Source organism: Diospyros lotus, chromosome 4, assembly GCF_014633365.1.
Source record: "Diospyros lotus cultivar Yz01 chromosome 4, ASM1463336v1, whole genome shotgun sequence".
NCBI classification, from domain to species: Eukaryota; Viridiplantae; Streptophyta; class Magnoliopsida; order Ericales; family Ebenaceae; genus Diospyros; species Diospyros lotus.
In genome coordinates, this window is record NC_068341.1 from 37,124,860 (window position 1) to 37,137,883 (window position 13,024).

General features: G+C 30.7%; 1 long non-coding RNA gene and 3 other non-coding genes across 4 annotated transcripts; all 4 read left to right on the plus strand.

The window, feature by feature from the left end:
- Positions 1-2,025: 2,025 nt before the first annotated feature.
- Positions 2,026-2,829, plus strand: LOC127800161 (uncharacterized). The gene is made up of 2 exons (XR_008022743.1): positions 2,026-2,435; positions 2,726-2,829. It is a non-coding gene; the product is annotated as an uncharacterized LOC127800161 (long non-coding RNA).
- Positions 2,164-2,242, plus strand: LOC127800872 (small nucleolar RNA Z199). Its single transcript, XR_008022890.1, has one exon. It is a non-coding gene; the product is annotated as a small nucleolar RNA Z199 (small nucleolar RNA).
- Positions 2,541-2,629, plus strand: LOC127800874 (small nucleolar RNA U54). Its single transcript, XR_008022892.1, has one exon. It is a non-coding gene; the product is annotated as a small nucleolar RNA U54 (small nucleolar RNA).
- LOC127800875 (small nucleolar RNA R64/Z200 family) lies at positions 2,734-2,833 on the plus strand. Its single transcript, XR_008022893.1, has one exon. It is a non-coding gene; the product is annotated as a small nucleolar RNA R64/Z200 family (small nucleolar RNA).
- The last annotated feature ends 10,191 nt before the right edge of the window (positions 2,834-13,024 follow it).

Sequence of the window (13,024 nt, forward strand, 5' to 3'; positions counted from 1 at the left end):
CACCACGACGTGAGGTGAATTTGGTCTTAGTACAGAAACAGTTTCTATAGTCAACCTGACATCGAGCTACAAGTATATAATTTATTGTATTTCTGACCTAATATGAGTGATCACTATTTTACTCAAGTATCATAGATTTGTACTTGATTAATAAAGCTATTTTACTCAATTAATATATATACATTACTCGATTATTTTCACTAACATATACTAATTTTAGCACATTGTTTTGATCATCATCATTGACAGAAATGATCCTATATCCTTATCAATTCAAAATTCTAATAAATTAACAAAGTACTCAACATTTTTTTTTAGACCCATTCATTGGTTTGTTCCAAATGATGACTGATCGTTTTGAAATGAAGTTCAAAGTAGGCTTCATGAACTAATTTATTGGTTCCGAACAGATTTTTTTTTAGCAAGCTTAATGCTTGATATCTTAAACTCGCTTAATTGAATTTGGGAATCAAAAACCCTGTCAAACTCCCTATAACCTCTACTTCAAAATCCCTTTATTGGTTTAATTCATTTTAACCTCGTTTTTTATTTTATCCAAAGTCAAAGTTGGGTTCATGGTTTGGTCATCTCGTGTTAGTTCCAACTTTGAATGTGAATCTCTCAATTCACTCAATGTTTTTCAACGAAACAAAATCCCACATATTTGTCTCAATCCTATCTACAAGACCTAATAATGGGTTTTGGCCATTTTAATTTAGTTTACTCAAATTCTGTGTCCAAATTGGGCTCATTCGCTTAGTGAAAATGACCCATTTAACAATTTGGAAGAATGGTCTTTAGACAATGCTTCTTCATCAATTTACTTTTGATTCTCATAAATTCTTCTCAAAGTCCAATTATCGCTAGATCCATTTTTAGGTTTAATTTTCAATTAATTTAAAATTACTATTACACAAAGCATTAAGAGTTCACATAACACCAATTGAAGAACATCAAAATTGGGTGTTTGGTGTTTGGGTGTTCTTGCGACATTGAACCCACTCATATTTAGAATAAGAAAGATGGGAGAAAGAGGAGAAGGTTGTCGATGCCATTGTCATTGTCGCCAAACAAAAAAATAATAAAGGAGAAAACTAGTGTGCGTGTGCGTGTGTTTAGATCAAGAGAAATATGAAGAAGAGAAAGAGATATAAAGTGAGACTAGAAAAGATGGTGATATTTTTTAGTTATTTCTAAATTTAAGGGTGGAAATGCTACAAGAATCACTATGCTTTAGTCCTAGAGGCAATACTTTAAAAATGGTTAAATAAATTATTATAATTTAAGAGACAAGGTCAAATTAATCATTGTACATTAGAAAGACATAAATTTTAGCTAATATGTCGTAGATATAAAAATACTATAATTTATTTGACACTTTTTAAAGTATAGCAATTAAATTGATACCAAATTTAATAGTACAATGACTCAAGTTCTGTTGAAATGATAGTAAATTGACCTCAAATTCAAAGTCCAATAACTCATTTAGCACTTTATCCAAAATTTAACTTGAGCAGAGTAACAACACAGGGTTAATATAGCAGCGTTTATATATCTTGTGGATGGCATTGATATTTTTAGAAGTTTAGTGATATTGCCTACTTTAGTGTAAACTTTGTGAAGTAGTGAGCACATTTTTCCTACTCTTTTTTAATGGGTATTTTGATTTTTAATGTATTTCATGTATTATTAGCCATGTTTTCAACGGGACGGGGCTTATTTTCATTTATCTACATTTATGTATGTTGAAACCATCTTTCAAATTTAAAGAGAAGTCACCCTAAAAGTTCATAAATTCAGTGAAATTAGGTTGGGTTTGAATGGAGTTTTGGGCCGGCAACGCAAAGCAGGCTGGTGTGGGCCGGGCCGGTTCGGTCCGGCTTCCTTCGGCATCGTCATAACGCAAGCAAGGTGCTCGCCGCCGCTCCATCTAGGGTTTATGTTGTGTTCTTGTTTTCTCTATATAAACTGACTCATCAAGCCCCTTCCCTGTATGCTGCGTCTCCACGTCTGCGTTTCCACATCTGCGTTCTTCTATGTCGCTTCTATGGTTTCCCCTGGCCCCTACCCCCTCCCCCCCCTCTCTCTTCCCCCAAACTCTCTCTCTCTCTCTCTCTCTCTCTGTGTGTGTGTTGTTCCTTCATTTTGGTCTGAATGAATTGGAGATCAAAGGATGAGAAAAAACTGCAACAATATGATGGATTCCGATCCATGATTCCTAGTATTTAAGTCTCTGATGATTTCAATTTTCTTTTCCTTTATATACATTTTGCATCATTTGTTTATATGTTCCTAATTTTCTGTGTCTTTACTTTCTTCCGATGGAATCAATTAATTTTCGCTTTTAGATCAAATGCGAGATATGATGAGTTTTCATTTGGTCCGTGTTTCAGATTCAACCGTGACCGATAAATCTTCACCAAACTCTGATCTCTGTATGATTTATCCTCTTTATAAAATTTATTACTTTTGCGTTTATCGGAAAAACTAGGGTTTTCTCAGTCTAGGTTATCGAATTTTCTTCCAATAGGGACTTGATGCGCTCTGTGATTACATGCCTGATTTACGGGCAATATACGCTATTCCGACTGTAGTACATGATTGGACACTTGTTTTACGTATGAGAGCTACATCAGGGATCCGTGCTTGAGGAACAGTTCTCTATATTTTGCTTTCTTCTTGTTTCTTTGCCTCAAATTTATTATTATTCTGTCTTTGTGTACAGTTTATGGGATTCTGCTGTGATGAACCATGGAAAAAATTCACATGTCAGACTTCAGAGATTTTGCATAAAAATCTATGAGAAGAAACGTTCATGTTTCCTGAGCAGACAGACGATCGTTTCGATTTCTTTCTTTTATTTTCAATCGGTTTCTTTTCTATTGGCTTCCTAGTATATCATTAACATAAATTACGAATAATTCGATAAAATTAAAATAAATTCCATATGGATATCAACAAGTTTAACATTAATGTTACAAATGTTAGCTCCTCAGTGGTCGGTACATGCTCGCTATGCTCAACGGCAATGTTGGGCCAGCGTGACCTGTTTTGCCGGGCTGGTTAGCTGCATTCGGGCTGGGTGCGCCGCAGCTAATATTGGTCCTTTTGGGTTGGGCTTCGTATCTGGCCTGCTTGGCACATAGTTTTAACTTTTTAATAGAATCGGGAAAAAATTCTTTATTGTATATTTTATTATTATTATTTTTATTGAAGATCATATAATAAAAAAATCACAGGTTATTTAAAAGGTTAAAATTAGATATAAAATAACAATATTTTTTATAATAATACATCACTTTGTTTTGTTTTTTTTATAACTTAGGATTTTAACTTCGCCTAATTAGTTTTGGAATGGGTGGCCTTCCTTCTAATTCACGTGTCAGGTAAATTCAGTTGCACTTATAATTTATACATATAAAATAAGATATTTAATTCATACCTTTATACGAGATAAATGTTATCATAAGAATTTAATTAATATACTCAAACTTTGTATCGTTTACTTTGAATCATGTTGATGGGGCTCTTAATTTGTTTTTATTATGAGACATTGGCAAATAAAGGTTTATACATTAAATATAAGGTTATAATTTGAAAAAAAGTAAAGAAGATTTACAAACAATATGATAAAGTAATATATACTAAATTTGTCTTTAGAGCACATGTCAAGTGATTGAATCATAATAAATTAAGATTGAATCATAATAAGTTAGGATTCGTACAGTAAGTCATGGATAAAGATGGCAAATGGGTTGGTGGCTCGTTTCACAGCCTGGCCCGGCCCAGTACTATAGCAGATGGGTCGGGCTGGCCAAAAGAATGCTGGTCATGTTGGGCCAGTGATTTGTGGCTCATGGCCTGGCTTGGCCCACCAAAATGGCTCGTGTGTCGGCCCACCAAATGACCCTTGGCTCACACAAAAATATATTAAAAAAATTATATTTGTAATTAATAATTATAAATATATTTTAAATATAAAAATTATGTTTAAACATTATGTTTGTAAAATTATGTTTACTGTAAACATATTTTTACAAACATAAAAATTAAAAAGTTATGTTTATTGTAAATATTGTTTACTTATAAATATATTTTAAAAAATATTTGTTGTATTTGAGAAAAAAAATGTTTAAGAAATTATGTTTAAAAAATTAAAAATAAATAGATCACGAGCTAGCCTAAACAGTCAGGCCCGCGGGCCGGCCCAGCTCAATAGACACATGGGCAGACCTCGATCCAGCCTGCCTTGGCCCATTTATTAAGGGCTACAGGGTCGTGTTGGGCCCTAATTTCCATTGCCAAGGCCTGCCCCGCCTTTCTCGGGGACCAAATTCGGCCCGGCCCATCAAATGGGTTGGCCAAGCGGGCCCAACCCGCTCATTTGCCATCTCTAATTATGGGTTCGACTCTTTGCCCTGCATAGTGAGACAAAATCTCCACTTGCGACTATTTTCTCTGTTGAAATCGAAGACACGGGTGGCAAATAACCCCGTAAGAGTGGTAATTCTAAACAATATATATTAATTTTTTTTTTAAAAAAAAGAGTTTTTTCAATGGGCCAGTTGACCAGGCCGGGCCACCCACTGGCAGATCATGTAATAACGAGGACGAAGCCAGGGTGAAGGAATTATTTCTTTTGTTTTTTAGGGCAAAGGAGAGTCAATTTTAGGTTGCATTTGGTATATGAAATGTTTATATTTTAAATTTTATTACATGAAATGATTTTTTTAAAATTTAAGTGTTTAAATAATTATTATATATGAAAATGTAAAATTCAATCACTCAAATATATAAATATAAATAGCTTTGTATTATACATATGTATATATGTATAATATATATTACATATATGTACATATATATTGGGGGGTGAGTCATATTATATAAAAAAAAAAAATTATATAAAAGTTCATTAAGTGATGTTTGATAATAACTTTTTAAATTTTAAATTTTTTAAGAGCCTTAGTATAATGATAAAATTGTTTTAAAAATTAGTTATTATTTAGAGGTTATGAGTTTAAATTTTGTTAATGTAATTAATTTTTATTTTTAAAATAAATAAATTATATTTTAAAAAAGTATTTTATTAACAAAATTTCATAACACCAAAATTTAGTGTTTGCTTATTATATAATACTAGAGGTGCACTCCGTGCTATGCCCATGTATTTTAAAAAATAAAAGATTTTAAATAAAAATTTTTTGGATGACAATTGACGATTATAATTTAATTTTTATATTTTTAAATATATTTAAATGAAGATTAGATTTAATATGGTGCTAACTTTGAGTATGTTATTATATGAAAGTCATGAGTTTAAATCTTATTAGTAGATTTTATTTTTGTTTTTAAAAAAATATATATAAAAGATATTTTGGAAAGCTGATTTTATTAACAGAATTTTATAGCACTAAAACACCTTATTTATTTATAATATATATATATATTAAAGCAATAAAAAATTCAAAGAACCAAAAGGGCTTTAAACTCTATTTTCATGATTGTCTTATAAAATGAGAATAAAGTAAAGTAAAAGAATGAGGAGACATTCTTTATGAATTGATTTCTTGGTCTCTTGAACAATTACTTTAAAATGAGTAACATGGCGACTCTATTTATAATAGTTCACATGCTTAATGGACAGTCAAAATTAATAGTGATCATACCATCACACTTAAAAGATTACTTTTTTAAGTTATTATCCATTAAGATAGTTATTCATAACATTCACCATTCTCTAGAAATCTAGCATTACTAGTTTTCATAATTTTGGAACTATAGTTTGAACAATAAAATATATACCTCTTAAACTTCTTAAGGTAACTAATAAAATAATCACTTGTCGTTCGAGAGTCTAATTTCCTTTCATATGGATTATATACCCCCATTTTCACTAATTAACCTTAAACATGCAAGTGCTTTAAGCTAGATTTCCTTAGTGTCCACAATTCAAAAATAGTCTTTTCAACTACCTTACTAGGAAACTTATTCAACAAATATGTTACAGTTTTGAGCTTATGCATCCACATAAACTTGGATAATGAAGTGTTACTCATCATACTTTGAATCATATCCATTAATGTTCGATCATTGTCCACAGTTCAAAAAGAGTCTTTTCAACAGCCTTACTTGAAACTTTATTCAACAAATATGTTACAATTTTGAGCACATACATCCATAGAATCTTGGGTAACTAAGTGTTACTCATCATACTCCGAACCATATCTACTAATATCTTATTACACCTTTTTGCTATACCACTTTGTTGGGTTGTGCTTGGCATAGTATACTATGCACATATGCCATGACTTTTGAAAAGTTTAGCAAGTGGACCTGGACATTGACTTAATTCAGTATACTTTCATAATATTCACCATCTCTATCAGATTTGATAACTTTTATCTTCTCGTCTAATTGCCTCTCAACCTTCTTTTTGTAAGCTCCAAAAGCATGTACCGATTGAGATTTTTTATGAAGCAAATAAACATAATCATAATGTGAAAAGTCATTTACAAATGTGATGAAATATTTATTTCCATTATGTGTTGGAGTGTCAAAAGTTCCACTAATGTTAGTGTGTACTAAGTTTAAGAAGTTGGGTACTTCATGTGGTTTGTTTCTTATTGTGCTTCACTTGCTTAATTTGCTTACCTTTAATGTAATCCGCACACATTCTGAGATCAATAAGTCCAAGTTAGGCAAATTTTCATTATTTACTAATCTCATTATCCTTTATTTGGATATATGACTCAAATGCTTGCGCCACAAATAAGTAGAATTTTTATTCAACATGCTACGTTTAATTCCAATGTTATGATGCACAACAACTAGAGAATTAGCAAAAACATTATTAAGTTTCAATTTATAAAAACTATCAATAAAAACACCAAAACCAATAATCCTAGTATTCTTAAATAAACTAAAACTACCAAATCCAAACTTTACATTAAAACCAGAAATATCCGACTTTGAAATAGAAATAAGGTTCATAAAAATTAAAGGTACATAAAGAGTCTCTAATAGATCTAGGTGATAACCAGTATCCAAGACCACCTTGTAAGTCCTTATGCCTTCAATTGGAGCTCTCATATGATTTCCCACGAATAGAAAATCTTCCGTTGGATTAGTAATTCGGATCGTAATGAATCCCTGCATCATATTAAACACACGAGACATAGCACCAGAATCTAACCACTAGGTATTATAAGGAACTTCACTTAAGTTTGATTTGAAACATACAAATTACTTTTCTTTTCAAACCATGCCTTATGTTTCAGGTAGTCTTTTAATAACTTTTTGTAGAAATAACATATATCCTTTTTGCATTCCTTTCTTCCAGCCTAAGAAGCATTAGCATACCCTTTCTTTTCTTAAATTGGTGATCTTTTCCTTTCATTCCTTTCCCAGCCTTGTGTCCAGCGAGATTAACGTAGTGATTTTCATGATTTTTTAGCCTTCTCTCATCTTGAACAAGTGTATTGGCCAATTCATTCACCTTCCACTTATCCTTAATAGTGTTGTAGTTAATCTGAAATGACCCATATTTAGAAGGTAGTGCGTTCAAGATGAACTGCACTAAAAAGGAATCCTCCACAGTTAATCTCAGGGACTTCAACTTGCTGCAATATTAATCATCTCAATAATGTACTATTGCATAGTTCACGACTCATTGAACTTTATGGTCCTGAGCTTTGCCATCAGAGTATTAGCCAATGATTTGTCTGCAGAATGAAAACGTTCTTTCACAAACTTCATGTATTCTTTTGCATTTTCTATTTGTGAAATGGTTGACTTAATGTTACTAGCGATTGTCATCTTAAGAAACATCAGACATAACTTGTAACAAATATGAAAATTAACTAGCGATTGTCAAGTTAAGATCCAAAACCCCTAAGTGAAAATTAACTTAATGAAATCATTTCATTAAGAGAAGCTCACACCATTAATTATATAGAGTAACAAATATGCTTGAGACTGGATTGTAACAATTGCATAATAAATGCTCATAATCAATTTCTAAATAGATTCAGATATTAAAACATTAAATATACAATAATTCTCCTTTGCTATACAATATCATAAATAAATGCCATATAGTATCCTTAATAGGTGAATAAGATATTTCTAACTAAATACATTTGATATCTTTGGATACACAAATGCATTTCATTAAAATACTAATACACCTCGATTATACTCACTAATCATGATTAATAATTTATCTTTGGGTAAATCCTGAAGGTCTAACAATTAGTAAACACAATTTATCCATGTAATATCTTAATAGGCATTTTAATACTATAGATAAGCTGTTATTCATGCCTCTGAAACATTCTAATTTGGACACTTTGGCAACTAACAAACTATAACAATAATACATGCATTTTTTATAATTGCAATTGATATTTATGCATGTGAAACATTCTAGATGGTCACTTTGGTGACTATCAACTATAACAATAATACATGCACTCTTCATAATTGCCTAAAATGGCCTTCATAAAAATTATTTTTTTTTAAATTTATTAATGGGTGATTCAGTGGGTCGGGTCAACCCGACCCAGATCTATTTGGATTCGTTGCAGCACACTAGATTAAGAACCCAAATAGTGGGTCGAGTCACTTGATCCATTTTCCAAAATGGGTTAGACCCATCCTTTAAAAGGCAGCCTAGGGTTTCTTCTTCTTAAATCGCCACTACCTCCATCACCGTCACTCATTTCTTCCTCTTTTGCATCTTCATCACCTTCGGCTTTTTCTTCCTCCATTGGTAACTTTCCACTGCTGGCTATATACAAGACAAGAAGCTTTGGTTGTCGACTACGCGTAATGAAAGGTAGCGCCTTCCTTCGGCCATTCGTCATGTCAACATCCATATGCCCATTGCTGCCATAGTAAGCCGGAGAAAAGATGAACCACAACGGAGATGACCGGTAAAGACCAAAAGCCACGACCAATCATGGTGAAGACATAAAACCATGTCTAATCGATCATGGCAGAAACGTAAGGCCCCTCAGCCGGAGAAGATGATGAAAGCTGCTAGATAAGACAAAGAGATGCAGCCTAAACTGCCCTCAACCGTCAACAACTACCAGTAACTGCCACCACCACTGTTACATTCAGGGCCGACCCAAGGCATAGGCCATTGAGGCCTATGCCTAGGGCCCCCAATTTTTTGGGGCCCCTAACAAATATAGCAGCTGTTGGTTGGGCCTCAAAAAATATAGTCAAAAAATATAAGTACAACAGCCACCTTACTAAGACGAGCAGCAAGCAGCGTGCTGCCACAGTGACGCGCAATAAATGTGATTGTGAGTCATAAGAGAGAGAGAGAGAAGTGAAATAAAAAATTAAAAAAAGAAATAAATGGTGAAACATTGAGCCAGAGCCTCTTGCATGCGCACAGTCCCTAATCCCTATTTTAATATTTTAATAATTTAACTTTAGAAGGTAAAACACAGCAGAAGCAAAAGTGACAACTGAAAAGTAACAATAAGAAATTAATTAGCCCGTTGATTTGGATTTGGAACGGAATGGAGGAAGAAAAATATATATAAAAGGATCAAATACTCGCCCACGCCCATTTCTCTCTTTCTGCTTTGGCTTTTTCTTTTTCTCTACATACAAGTGCGATTTTGTTGCTGCAATTAGCTCTCAAGTCTTCTCTCTGAAGCTTTCTCTCTCTTTCTCTCTCTCTCTATTTATATATATATATATATACATGCATGATTTCTATTACTTCATTTAGACTCTCTCTCTCTCTCTCTCTATATATATATATATCATACACAATTTCTATTGCTTCAATTTGATTCTCATTTGATCGTATTGCCACTTGTCGCACGGCCGCATAAGCACACCAGTTCTATCGACAGCAATAACTCCTTTTCTGGTTAGTTTATTTATCTTACTAGTTTGATTGATATCAATGACTGATACATTGTTTTACTGTTATTTTATTTCAATATCATTGGTTAGTTTTTAACGTCATATATTTTGATTATTTTTTTTGTAGGTAATAGTATCAAGTTTTATCACTATTTCACCATAAAGTGCAACTAAAATAGCATAATCAGGTGCTATCATTCCTACTTTCTTGTATTTTTTATAATTATTTTTATTTTAGCAAAATAATGTTAGGGGCATAGAATTAATTATTGTTTGAATAAAAATGTCTACTAGAAAGTATGAATCTGGATTTGAAAAACATAAGAAAAAAAGAAAGGCAAAAGAACTAATTCAATCTCAAAAAGGTGCACTTGAGAGATTTGTTATTAATACTAAACCCTAAATACTAGAAAAACCAAATGAAGATTTAAATGAAAAATTAGTTAAAAATTGTGAAGAAATTTTTGAGGATAATAGTTCAAATTCACCAAAAAATAGTGAAGAATATGATAAAAATTTAGAAGAAGATGTAATAATCAACAAGAATAAAAATGTTAATAATGAAGATGAAATACCTATTAAAAATATTTATGATCCGGTACAATGGAAAAATTTAGACGCAAGAATGATTGATTTATTAGTTGAGAAAGGTCCAATTAGATATGTTTTAGATTTTCCAAGAGATAAAAATTCTAGACATTTTTCTACAATTCATTACATTCGAAATTTATCAAATGGAGAAAAACATGATAGAAAATGGTTGGTATATTCAAAAGAATTAGATAAAGTATTTTGTTATTATTTTAAGTTATTTAATTTGAAATCAAATACAAGTCAACTAGCAAATGAAGGGCGTGGAGATTGGAAAAATCTTAGTACCAAACTTAAAAGTCACAAAACAACAAATGAACATGCTATAAATATAAATATTTGGTTGATGTTGAAATAAGATTACTTAAAAATAAAACAATTGATCAATAATTACAAGATAAAATAAATAAAGAGAAAGAACATTGGAATAATGTATTAATAAGAATTATTGTTATTTTAAAAAAAATTCAAAAAATAATTTGACATTTCGTGGTACAAATGAGAAGATTTATCAAGATAATAATGAAAATTTTTTAAGCTTAATTGAAACAATTGCTGAGTTTGATCCAATAATGCAAGAATACCTTAGATGCATTCAAAACGGAGAAATTCATAGGCATTAACTTGGTCATAGAATATAAAATGAGTTGATAAATATTTTAGCATTAGAAATAAGAAATATCATTATTAAAAAAATTAAAAAATCAAAATATTTTTCAATTATATTTGATTGTACCCCAGATGCAAGTTATGAGGAACAAATATCTCTTATATTAAGATGTGTAAATATTTCAATAAGTCCGATAAAAATAGAAGAATATTTTATAGATTTCTTAAAAATAGATGATATATCTGGTCAAGGTATTTTTAATGTACTCACAAGTAAAATAAAAAATCTTAAACTTGATATAGATAATGTGAGAGGACAAGGATATGATAATGGATCTAATATGAAAGGTAAACACCAAGGTGTGCAAAAAAGATTATTAAATATAAATTCTAGAGCATTTTATACACCCTGTAGTTGTCACAATTTTAATTTAGTTTTTTGTGATATGGCTAATTCATGTTCTGATGCTATGACATTTTTTAGAGTCACACAAAGTATATACACATTATTTTTTTCTTCTACAAAAAGATAGAAAATTTTACAAGATCATGTTTTAAATTTGACACCTAAACCATTATCACAAACACGTTGAGAAAATCGTATTGAAAGTGTTAAAGCAATAAGATATCAAGCTCTATAAATAAAAGATGCTTTATATCAATTAACAGAAACTAATGAGGATCCTAAAACAAGAAGTGAAGCTATTTCTTTAGCAACATATGATATTGAAAATTTTGAATTTTTGTTAGGCATGATTATTTGGTATGATATGTTATTTGTTGTTAATACAGTTAGTAAATATTTAAAATATAAAGATATGGACATTGTTATTGCAATGGATCATTTGAAAGGTCTTATTTCTTTTTTTAAAAACTATAGAGAATATGGTTTTAAATCTTCTATGATTGCTGCTAAAGAAATTGCACAACAAATGAATATAGAACCAAAGTTTCATGAAAAACGTACAATAAGAAGAAAAAAATAATTTGATGAGAATAAAAACGAGGAGATGAAATTATCTAAGGAAGAATATTTTAGAATTAATTATTTTACATATTTGGTTGATCATGCTATTTCCTCCCTTCAAAATAGATTTGAACAATTTAAAATTTATGAAGATAATTTTGGTTTCCTTTATAATACAGAAAAGTAAAAATTGCTTGATGATGATAATTTAAAAAACAAAATTGTTTAAATCTTGAAATTTTTTTAAAACATGATATGCTATCTAATATTGATAGTTTAGATTTATTTTTAGAATAAAAAATTTTAAAAGAAATTATAACTATAGAAATTAAAACACCACTTGTGATATTAAATTTTATAAAAAAGATAAATTATTTTCCATGATGCATGGATAACTTATAGAATATTATTAACCATTCTTGTTACTATAGCTTCAACAGAAGGAAGTTTTTCAAAATTAAAATTAATAAAATCTTATTTACGTTTAACTATGTCACAAGAAAGATTAAGTAATTTAGCAATATTATCAATTGAAAAAGATTTACTTTCTAAATTAGAATACAAAAATTTAATTAATGACTTTGCATCTCAAAAAGCAAGAAAAATAAATTTTTAATAATTTTTATTATTCTTTGAAGAGCCACAAAATTTATTATGGCCTGGGGTCCATTAAGCCTTGGGCCAGCCCTAGTTACATTTCACTGCCACCATGCTTTCTGGTGAGTGATTTGTCTTTATACGGCCTCGTTCGAGACTTTTAGCAACTTGCAACGTTCAGTAGTAACTCACTTCCTATAACCATCATCTTCTTCCCTTTCACCCATGTACATACAATTTCACAACCAATGCTCTGATACCACATGTAATCGAAACTTCTACATTTCATGCTAGATTATATATTACAAAATTAAATGCGTACCCGAGTTAACTGATGATGAGGATGCCATAGCTTTCTTTGTAGAACGT